The sequence below is a fragment of the Astatotilapia calliptera genome, chromosome 23, assembly GCF_964374335.1.
Source record: "Astatotilapia calliptera chromosome 23, fAstCal68.1, whole genome shotgun sequence".
NCBI classification, from domain to species: domain Eukaryota; kingdom Metazoa; phylum Chordata; class Actinopteri; order Cichliformes; family Cichlidae; genus Astatotilapia; species Astatotilapia calliptera.
The window spans coordinates 45,692,586-45,702,145 of record NC_137443.1 but is presented as its reverse complement, the minus strand read 5'-3'; the positions used below and the strand labels follow the sequence as shown (position 1 = coordinate 45,702,145).

The 9,560-nt window shown below is 43.0% G+C and overlaps 1 protein-coding gene and 1 long non-coding RNA gene across 2 annotated transcripts in view; both read right to left on the bottom strand.

Moving 5' to 3' along the window:
* Positions 1-9,560, bottom strand: part of LOC145423961 (NACHT, LRR and PYD domains-containing protein 12-like) — a 943,237-nt gene that overhangs the window by 476,179 nt on the left and 457,498 nt on the right. The gene's annotated exons all lie outside the window — the stretch shown is intronic.
* On the bottom strand, positions 2,117-4,777 carry LOC145419357 (uncharacterized). The gene is made up of 2 exons (XR_013904992.1): positions 3,254-4,777; positions 2,117-2,925 (listed from the first exon to the last, which is right to left on the bottom strand). It is a non-coding gene; the product is annotated as an uncharacterized LOC145419357 (long non-coding RNA).

Below are 9,560 nucleotides of genomic sequence, written 5' to 3'. Positions count from 1 at the left end.
CAGGTCTGCACACAGAGGAGCTTCACCTCTGGGATGATGCTGGCTTCAGCTCCTTCTACAATCAGGCAGAAGCTTCTGCACCATCAGGACACAAACAGAGAGGAGCTTCTATCCTCAGACCATCCAAGTCCTAAATCAGAACATGCTCCCCTCATAGCATCACCATCAGGGTTTAAACAGGACCTTACATCATGTTCTTGTCTCACTGTCATATTTCAGATCATACCTGATTCATTATGACGTCACACGCTGCTACACTGATCCTGCTGCTTCATTACTGCTGATATTACTCTGCTCACTCTGTTCAGTTACTCTGTTTACATCACTTTGCTCATTTGCTTTGTTCTGCTTGCACTGCTCTGTCAGTACATGCTGTGCTAATGTGGCACAAAGCACTTTAACATTACATCTGCACAATGTTTCATTATTTCATTTAATGATTGTTTCTAATGTTTTGTCCAGTCACAGGAGCAGCTCAGCACATTTCACTGTGTTGTACGTGTATGACGATGCCTGTGACAAATAAACAGCCTCGGACTCTTCAATCTTCTGCATTTCTTTGGAGATCAGCTCAGTGGCCTGTTGAGACCATCTTTCTATTTCTGATGACTCAGTTCAGATTATTATCCTGATACTTTCTTTTAAAATGTGATGAAATCATTTATCTGATGTTCTGACACAAATACACCAAAACAATCCCAAACAGCACAAACCACCACGTTACACACAGTGTAATAAAAATACAGGCAACTACAAATAAAAACACTTTAAAAATATAAACTAAAATTACAAAGTGGTCACAGAATTTCAAACACCCGTAAATGAGTCAGCAGCTCTCTTACATGGTCAGCTGAGCTCCATGATTGAAGAACATTGTTGCTGCAGGTTCATGACTGAAGTTTAGAGGTCTCTCTTTGGAGCAGTCACTCCTCACAGACACACAGCTGGATGCTGGAGACTGTGACCTCTGACCTCTGCAAATACAACCACATTGCATTCATTTCACATCAATTAGTACACCACAAAAGGCATGCAAGAAACACAGTATGAAGGCAAACTTCTGGCTTCAATAACATTCAACAGGTCAGGTGGAAACTTTTCTCAGATTTGATTCATGTTTTTATAGAACGATCCAGCTAAAAAAAATATACCATTAGGTCAGGGGTCAGCAACCTTCAGGACCCAAAGAGCCATTTGGAGCCAGTTTCCACGCAAAAGAAAACACTGGGAGCCACAAATACTTTTTGACATCTAGAATGAAGAGAACACTGTATATACTGTTTTTACCTTTATGCTTTGTGTGAACAACTAAGGTGTGTTGCTTATGAAATCCATGAAGTGCTACAGAGAAAATTACATGTTATTTATGTAATGAACACATTTGAACTCTTAAAGAAATATAACCAAAGGAAAGACACCCAGCTGAACTAAAATGATGTAGCAAACAAAAACTGCTGTGAGCCGCCACCCTTATATCTCCTTTGGGCTTTTGGAGCCTTGACCTGACTTTTAAAAAATAATTGGAAAAAAAGCTCTATGCTGCTGAAAGATGAAAAATAGATATTTGCAAAATTCTGCCTAAATATGTATTTTACCTGGTTAATGTGTGTGGCGGGGCGTGGTCTGCAGCGCCGCTGCAGGGGAGGCGGACGCACCTGAGCGGCACCCGCAATCACGCCTCGCCGCCTTAACGTCTGTGCTGTTGTGTTGGTGTGTGTCGGGCTGTGAGCTGCAAAGCTACAGCCGGCTGTGTGCGTACAGCAACCGTGTGTGAAAAGTGGTCAATAAAGAGAAGCTGAAAAGCGTGTTCATGCAAACATCGTCGGGTCTGCCGTGATATGTTTACAACGGGACTTCTGCTCCTGAACCTCTGCGCACAGCGTCTGCAGGTCGGGGCTGTACGAAGTCACTTTCATCTTTACAGGACTGTAAGCTGTCGTCTGTGAGGCGTGAGCGGTGTTTGTTTTTAACATAGTTCACGGTGGAGAACAGCTGCTGACATAATGTGGATCCGAAGATCCATAATTGGCCTACCTGGGGCTGAAAGTCTCGATAAATGCACGGCGTTTCGGCGGGTACACCGGCTTCCACGAGTGTGACGCTTATTTGAACGATGAAAAAATAAAAAATATAATTTTCTTTTTATATTTCAATATCACAATAATCTTCCAATTTAGAACTACAAGTTAAAAAAGAACATAAATAAAATACACTTCAGCTAAATACTTCTAATTTATTTTCCCAAACCACGAGGAGCCGCACTGTAAGGACTAAAGAGCCGCAGGTTGCCGACCCCTGCATTAGTGTTAGTCAATGTTGCAACTGAACTGAAAAACAAAAGATTTTGGTCCAAAGAAACAAAGTCACTATTAATACAACACAACCCCCCCCAAAAAGAGCCATGTAGACCCCGGGCTCTATGGGTCTTGTGCTCGGAGCTTGTTCCTGTGCTGCCATGATTAGTGCCTCTGTGCTGTCTTTCAGTCCAGCTTTGTTCAGCCACTGGTAGGATTTCTGGATGTCAGCCACTTCCTCTGCCTGCTGGTGGTGCAAACTGTGTTGTTCTGAGTTTCATTGGACGTCTTTGTCCAAAGCACCAGACAAAGGGCAAAGTAGATGCATTTGCATCAGCAGGAAAATACACCCCAAACTAGCATCATCATTATACAACTTTAACAACTGCCACTAAATGATACTTCATACACAGACCAGTGTTAGGTTAAGTTATGATGTCACTGGTAGAACATTTATAGAAACAACCTTTGAACTCTGAGTCAGCAGCTCTCTTACATGGTCAGCTGAGCTCCATGATTGAAGAACATTGTTGCTGCAGGTTCATGACTGAAGCCTGGAGGAAGTATTTCTTTGGACCAGTCACTCCTCACAGACACACAGCTGGATACTGGAGACTGTGACCTCTGACCTCTGCAAACACAAACATCAATAACTGATCAGTTCTCTCTGACAGCCATATGATCAGCTGATCCCTCTGTGATATTGTGTCTGCCTCATAACGCTGACAGGTCAGCCAATCATCAGCGGTTTTTTCTGTCTCTGAATGAACTCAGTTTGTTCTCAGCTCTTCTCTCTGATTCTGCTGCACTGACTTCACTTAAACTTACAGAGTTCAGATCTTAGCAAGAAAACAAGTCAATAAAAATCAAACTCAGATCAAACAGTTTGAACCAATCACAGATCAATGATTCTGTCATGGTTATGTTGAAATGACTAATAAAGTTAGTAGTGTTCTTACATTATTGCTGCAGGTCCATGACTGTAAGGTGGAGGTGTTTGTGTAACTCCGTCACTCCTCACAGACACACAGCTGGATGCTGCAGATGCTGCTCCGTCCTCTTCCTCCATCTTCTTGATGTCAGGGTGGAGTTAGTCTGAGAGGTAAACACACACACTCAGAGGTGCTGTTGTACTGGAAGCATCACACTGACGGCTTTCTAATGTTGGAGCTTTGGCCCTAAAGTCCAAACCAGTTATTTTAGAGGCTCAAAGTCTTTAAAAAACACCAAAACCATCACATTATTTAATAAGTACATGATCAGGTGGATGAAGGAACTCAGTGTGTTTGGGATCATCATCATGGTGAGGAGCCCACATGTTACGGCTCCTTTGGAGAGAAGCTGAGGATCACTGCAGGAAGTGAGCTCATGAAACCAAACTGCTGTTTGTGAGCAGCATGACTCTGTTATTGGACCTGCTCTGTGTTCTACATGTGATCAATACTTCAAATATCTGTAAACATCTCATCTTATATTTGTTGCACTTGGTCACATCTGTCTTTAAAAATAGATTTTTAATGTCACTGAGAGTTCTTTTCTACCTTTATTGATTTATTTTGGAATAAATTAAACATAAAAGGTGCCAAAAACTGCCTGCAGCTTCTGCTCTGTGACAGGAAACTACTGTCAGGCTCAAAATGACTTCAGATTATTCATCACAGAGTGTTTATAGATCACAGGACACGTTACAGTTTTACTGTCAATGTTTTAGTTTTAAAAAAAATGCTGTGATAAGGTCTTACTGTGAATCTGCGCGCTCATTGGCTAATACCCTGAGACTGACAGGTGGTTATCCAATCAGCGTGCGGCCTCACACGGACATAAAACTCTTAAAGTTTGTTTCTGAAGGGATTTTCAGATCAGACCTGATGTTTCTGCCTACAGCCTGTTTACCGATATAATCAATATCAGATATCAGAGCAACAGAAACCTCGGTGATCAGGACGCCGGGACTGAGAACAGGAAGTGGCTCAAACGTCGCACTTTCATAAAGTCAGCCTGAACTCCACTCACAGAGTTTCTGTCGCCATTTTAGTTTTAAAACCCGTCGTGATAAGGGCGGGTCTTACTGTGAACCTGCGCGCTCATTGGCTAATAACTTGAGATTGACAAGCCGTTATCCAATGAGCGCGCGGCTTCTCCCAACATAAAGTAGTTTCCTTTGAAAAACCAAAGTCTGATTATTTTTGCCTCCACTGACGGAGCCTGTTGTTCCCGCCACAGAGACACAGTAATGTCAGAGCGGTGTTAACACTCAGCTGCCTCAGCACAGCTCTCACTCTCCTCCTGCTCTCTCAGCTAAACTCACTTCCTCTCTACTTACAGGAAACCAGCGCTCAGAGGAGCCGACCGGCCTCACGTTTCACCCACAGACACGAACAGCGTGGAATTATTTTATGTCATAAGAAGAAACATATTCATGTTAACACTCACCTGCCTCAGCTCCACCTTCCTCCTCCTGCTGCTCTGAACGGAGGATCAACACTTTCACTTTCACTGCTCCTCCCTAAACACAGAGGATGCTGGGACTTGTAGTTTTTACCTTGTGTGATATTTATGGCTGTGACACTAAATCACAGCATGTAAACTTCCTGCAAATATGTCACAGGCGATAAAAGTTTCACATTAAAGGTGAAATTATTTTTCTGTCTCATGTTCAATAAACAGTGAGCTGGGAAAACTGAAGAACAGACTTCAGACGTTCCCTGCAGAGTTTCTGCTGCTCGGTCGTCTGCATGTTGCTGAGACTGAGCTGATGATGAAGCTGTGACGGGTTTATGGCACGTTTGGTTCTGGAGAAGAGTTTTACTGCCGGTGCAGGTGAAATGATCAGAGGTTACAGCCTCTGGTTAAAGTGGAGGCAGCGATCAGGACGGCTGAGCAGCAGAGGTCTCGAGGGTCCTAAAGTGTAAAAGCATCAGAATCAGAATCAGAAAGGGTTTTATTGCCAAATGTTGAGCAGGTTTACAACATTAGGAAATTGCTGCGGTGCTTCAGTGCAAACATACTGCCATAAATTACGCTTAAATAGACATGAAAATAAAAATAAGAATAAGAATTAAAAGTGCTAAGTAGATAGATATATACATGATATATACATGAGTGCAGGTGGTGATCAGTGCCAAACATGGAATGATGCAGTGAACACAGCGTAGGGTGTTAGTGGTGGGAACAGTCATACGGTTATTGTTCATGTGTCCGACAGCAGAGGGGAAGAAACTGTTCTTATGGCGAGAGGTTCTGGTGCGAATGAACCGGAGCCTCCTGCCTGAGGGGAGCAGGTCAAACAGACTGTGTCCAGGGTGAGAAGGGTCAGCTGAGATCCGAGCTGCACGCCCCAGTGTCCTGGAGGTGTACAGGTCCTGCAGAGATGGGAGTCTGCAGCCAATCACCTTGTCAGCAGAGCGCACAACACGCTGCAGTCTCTGTTTGTCCCTGATAGTGGCTCCAGCGTACCACACAGTGATGGAGGAGGTGAGGATGGACTCGATGATTGCGGTGTAGAATTGCATCATCGTCCGTGTTGGCAGGTTGAATTTCTTCAGCTGCCTCAGGAAGTACATCCTCTGCTGGGCTTTCTTAATGACGGAGGTGATGGTGGGCTCCCACTTCAGGTCCTGGGTGATGGTGGTACCCAGGAAGCGGAATGAGTCCACAGAGGTGATGGGGGTGTCAGACAGGATGATGGGGGGGAGTGGAGCTGTGTGCGTCCTGAAGTCCACAATAATCTCCACTGTCTTCTGGGCATTCAGAACCAGGTTGTTGTGGCTGCACCAGGACACCAGACGTTCAACCTCCCTCCTGTAGGCAGACTCATCCCCGTCTGAGATGAGTCCAATAACGGTGGTGTCATCAGTGTTAGTAACACAAAGATCACAGAATGGGATCATCCACACAACACTAACATCTAAATCCACGGCAGGAACTCTTCCAGTGTCCTGAAAAATCTGTGTGCACGATGCTGAGATTAAAATCTGTCTGCTCATCTTAATGCAATATTTACTAAAGTCTGGTAGAAGTTTTACTGATTTCCAGTCCACTTAGCAGACGTGTGGATAGGTGGTGGGTTGTAGAGCAGACTGAAAGCTTTAAGTTCATCCTCTGATTAAAAACTCAGACCCACAGATACAGGAAGTATAACCCTGGTGTAAGAAAGGAAACAGCAACACGGCAGCCATCTTTTTCCTCCCATGCTGACCAGTGTCCCAGCAGAAGCTGGGGTTTGTTAGATCCTGTTCGATCCAGAGGAAACAGGCTAAAAGAGTCGATCAGGGGGGATCATGGTTTTATTATGTGCTCGTTATGATTGAAGCTCTGGTTGTGTGTTAGAGACAGAACCTGCAGATTCCTCCACTCTGCCTCCTCCTCTGCAGGAATCAGCCTCTTGGCTGGTTTTATTCACCAACGTGAATAAAATCATCAAACTAATCCAAGTTCATTGTGAAATGCCTGAAAATGGAGGAATAAATCTGTCAGTTACCGTATAAAGTTTGAGTTTGTCAGTGTTTTACACGGAGACGGTCGTCAGATGTTGAATGTTTAGCATGAATGTTCCACATCTGGAGAAACCTTCAAGATTAAAGCCAGTGAAAAGTGAAGAGTTTCTGCAGCAGCCGCACTTCCTGCAAATCTGTTCTTTCAAAATAAAGTGAAAAGTCTAAATTTATATTCACGACAGGTTTAAAGGTGAAGGTGGTCACATGGTTTTAGTGGAATGCCTACGTGGGCGCGTCTGAGTGATTTTGATTCAGATTCGTGCAGCGTGGAGCAGTAAACACTTGTTTTTGTTCATCTGGACTCATGAATGATTCCAGTTAGCACATTTCCAGCCAATGAAACGTAACTACAGATGAAGACAAACACATTTAAGCTGCCTGACTCTCGAGTGTGGGTGCGTGTTCCCATTTTCAGGCTGTTTTAGTTTTCAGTTTAGAGGAACGCTGCAAACTCACAAAAACTTCTTTCTTGTGAGGTTTTGTTGTCAGACTGATAAAAGCAGCAGCAGCTGGTGTTTGATGAGCAGACGTGTGTTTCCTGTTCTGTAATAATCAGCTTGTTACCATCACATAATGAACTCAGCCGTGACCAATGAGGCCGTCCTTGTGCGGTTCTCTGGCGCTGATTCTGACTGTGACCTTCACCTCTGCAGGGTCGCCTCTGCTCGTGGCTCAGCTCGTGTTTGTCAGGCTGACAAAATAAAAGCTTCTTCATTTCTGTGGCTGAAGAGGAGTCTGCTCTTCTTCACCAACAGGAAGTGAAACATTTCTCACTGATTCTGAAATCTTCACTTGTCTCACAAATTCACAGTAACACACACACACGGTTGTGCTTTCATATCCTTGTGGGGACATCTATTTGACATCATGCTCTCCTCAGCCTTTTACTCTAACCATTAAGACTGAATGCCTAACCCTGACCTGACTGTCCCTGACACTAAAACCACATTCTGAGTCTCACAAATGTCTTCAAACTTGTGGGGACGGGCATTTTGGTCCCCACAAAGACATGTAAACATGCACACACACAGGTATTAATGACCTCAGAGGTTCATGTTTGGGGCTTTTAGCATCTTTGTGTGTCGCTCAGATTTAATTCACTCTTGTTTTGAGGTTTTGTGCCTTTTTGTTTCATTCTTTGTGCGTTTATTTTCTCTTTAAGCCTTTCAGGACTCGTGCTGTTGCCTTTTTCCTGGTGTGTTATTAGTATTTTTAATTTCTAAACTTATTGTAAAAGAAGGACCGATGGAACATTTATGTGAAAATAAACATGATCATTTAATGTTTTTGTCAGTCATTAAAAGATAAATCCTGGTCTTTCATTTTGCTGCTGCATTGTTCACAGAAACACATATTTTCCTGTTTCTTTCTGTTTGTGTTTTTCTGCTTTTGCCTGTTTAGCGCTGCTGAGCAGGAAAACCCAGACGAACAAAAACCTCTTTTAAGTAAATGTTTGAGTCACTTTGGGTCTGAACTGTAAAAAACTGCAGACTGAAACAGATTTGAAGGCATCACAGGAACAGCCTCACATTCAAAACATGAAAGAGAGGACTTTTATTTTGAAACACTCAGGAAATGACAGAGGGAAAGTTTTTTAATTAAAACAAATTATTATTTTATGCATTCTAAGTTCATACAACCACCAAAACTGTGATGATCCTCACATCAGCTTTACTGTGTGAGGTCACATACACGATCATTAATGTTACTATTATTATTATTATTATTATTATTATTATTATTAGAGACTTGCAGAGAGAAGAGGTGGAAACATTTTGATTTTCATAAATTTAACAGACTAAAAACCTACAAACATGTTTGGTGCTGAAGAAAAATGGAAAATATCAGAACATCAGAGCTTAGACGACCTCCCTCATCATCTTGGTGACATCGTTGCTAAGGGTGACCATGTCCAAGGCCCAGCCCCTGGACAGGTTGGAGCGTGTCGTCTCCTGGCGCATGGCGGTCTGGAAACCCTAAAGCAGTGGTTCCCAAACTTTTTTTTGCTGGGCCCCTCTTGTTTTACAAGATAAATGTTCACGCCCCCCCTCGCGCGCGCACGCACGCACAAACACAACCTCCAACCACACACGCCCATATTTTGCTCCATTGCGGTTTATTTCACACCTCAAACATTTAGTAAACAATTAAGCAAATACAAATAATCTGCAATAAATTACAGGTAGTAAGAAAATAAACTACTAACTCTTTTACGCTACGTCCACATCTACACGGGGATTTTTGAAAACGCAGCTGTTTCTATGCGTTTGGACCTTTCGTCCACATGTAAACGGCGTTTCGAATCACCGAAAACTGAGATTTTTTAAAACTCCTTTTTTGCGTTTACATGTGGACGAGGAATACAGAGTTGGTCACGCAACGTCAAAGATATGTGCCTTTTTTTCACGTCACGTGCGCACATTCTTTTTTACATGAGATGAATTGCAGAATGGCAGATAGAGACAAAATACTGTTAATCTGACTATCTGCAGGTTTTACACGCTTACATACACACATGCAGTTACTGTCCCTCCATTTACAAAGGCAGAGGCGTCACGGTGTGATTATCTTCCCTTTGGTTTCACCTGCACAAGTGCCGAGGTAGGTATTGATAGCAATGTTGAATATTATTACACAGGAAAAAACAACTACATGTAAAATATGCTTCACCATATTTTCTAGTCTTTGGCTTAGAATGAAGTTGGTTTGGACATATATTCAGCGATGCTTCATCTCCTGCTTTGCGTTTCTGTGGGTGCGCCCAATTTCT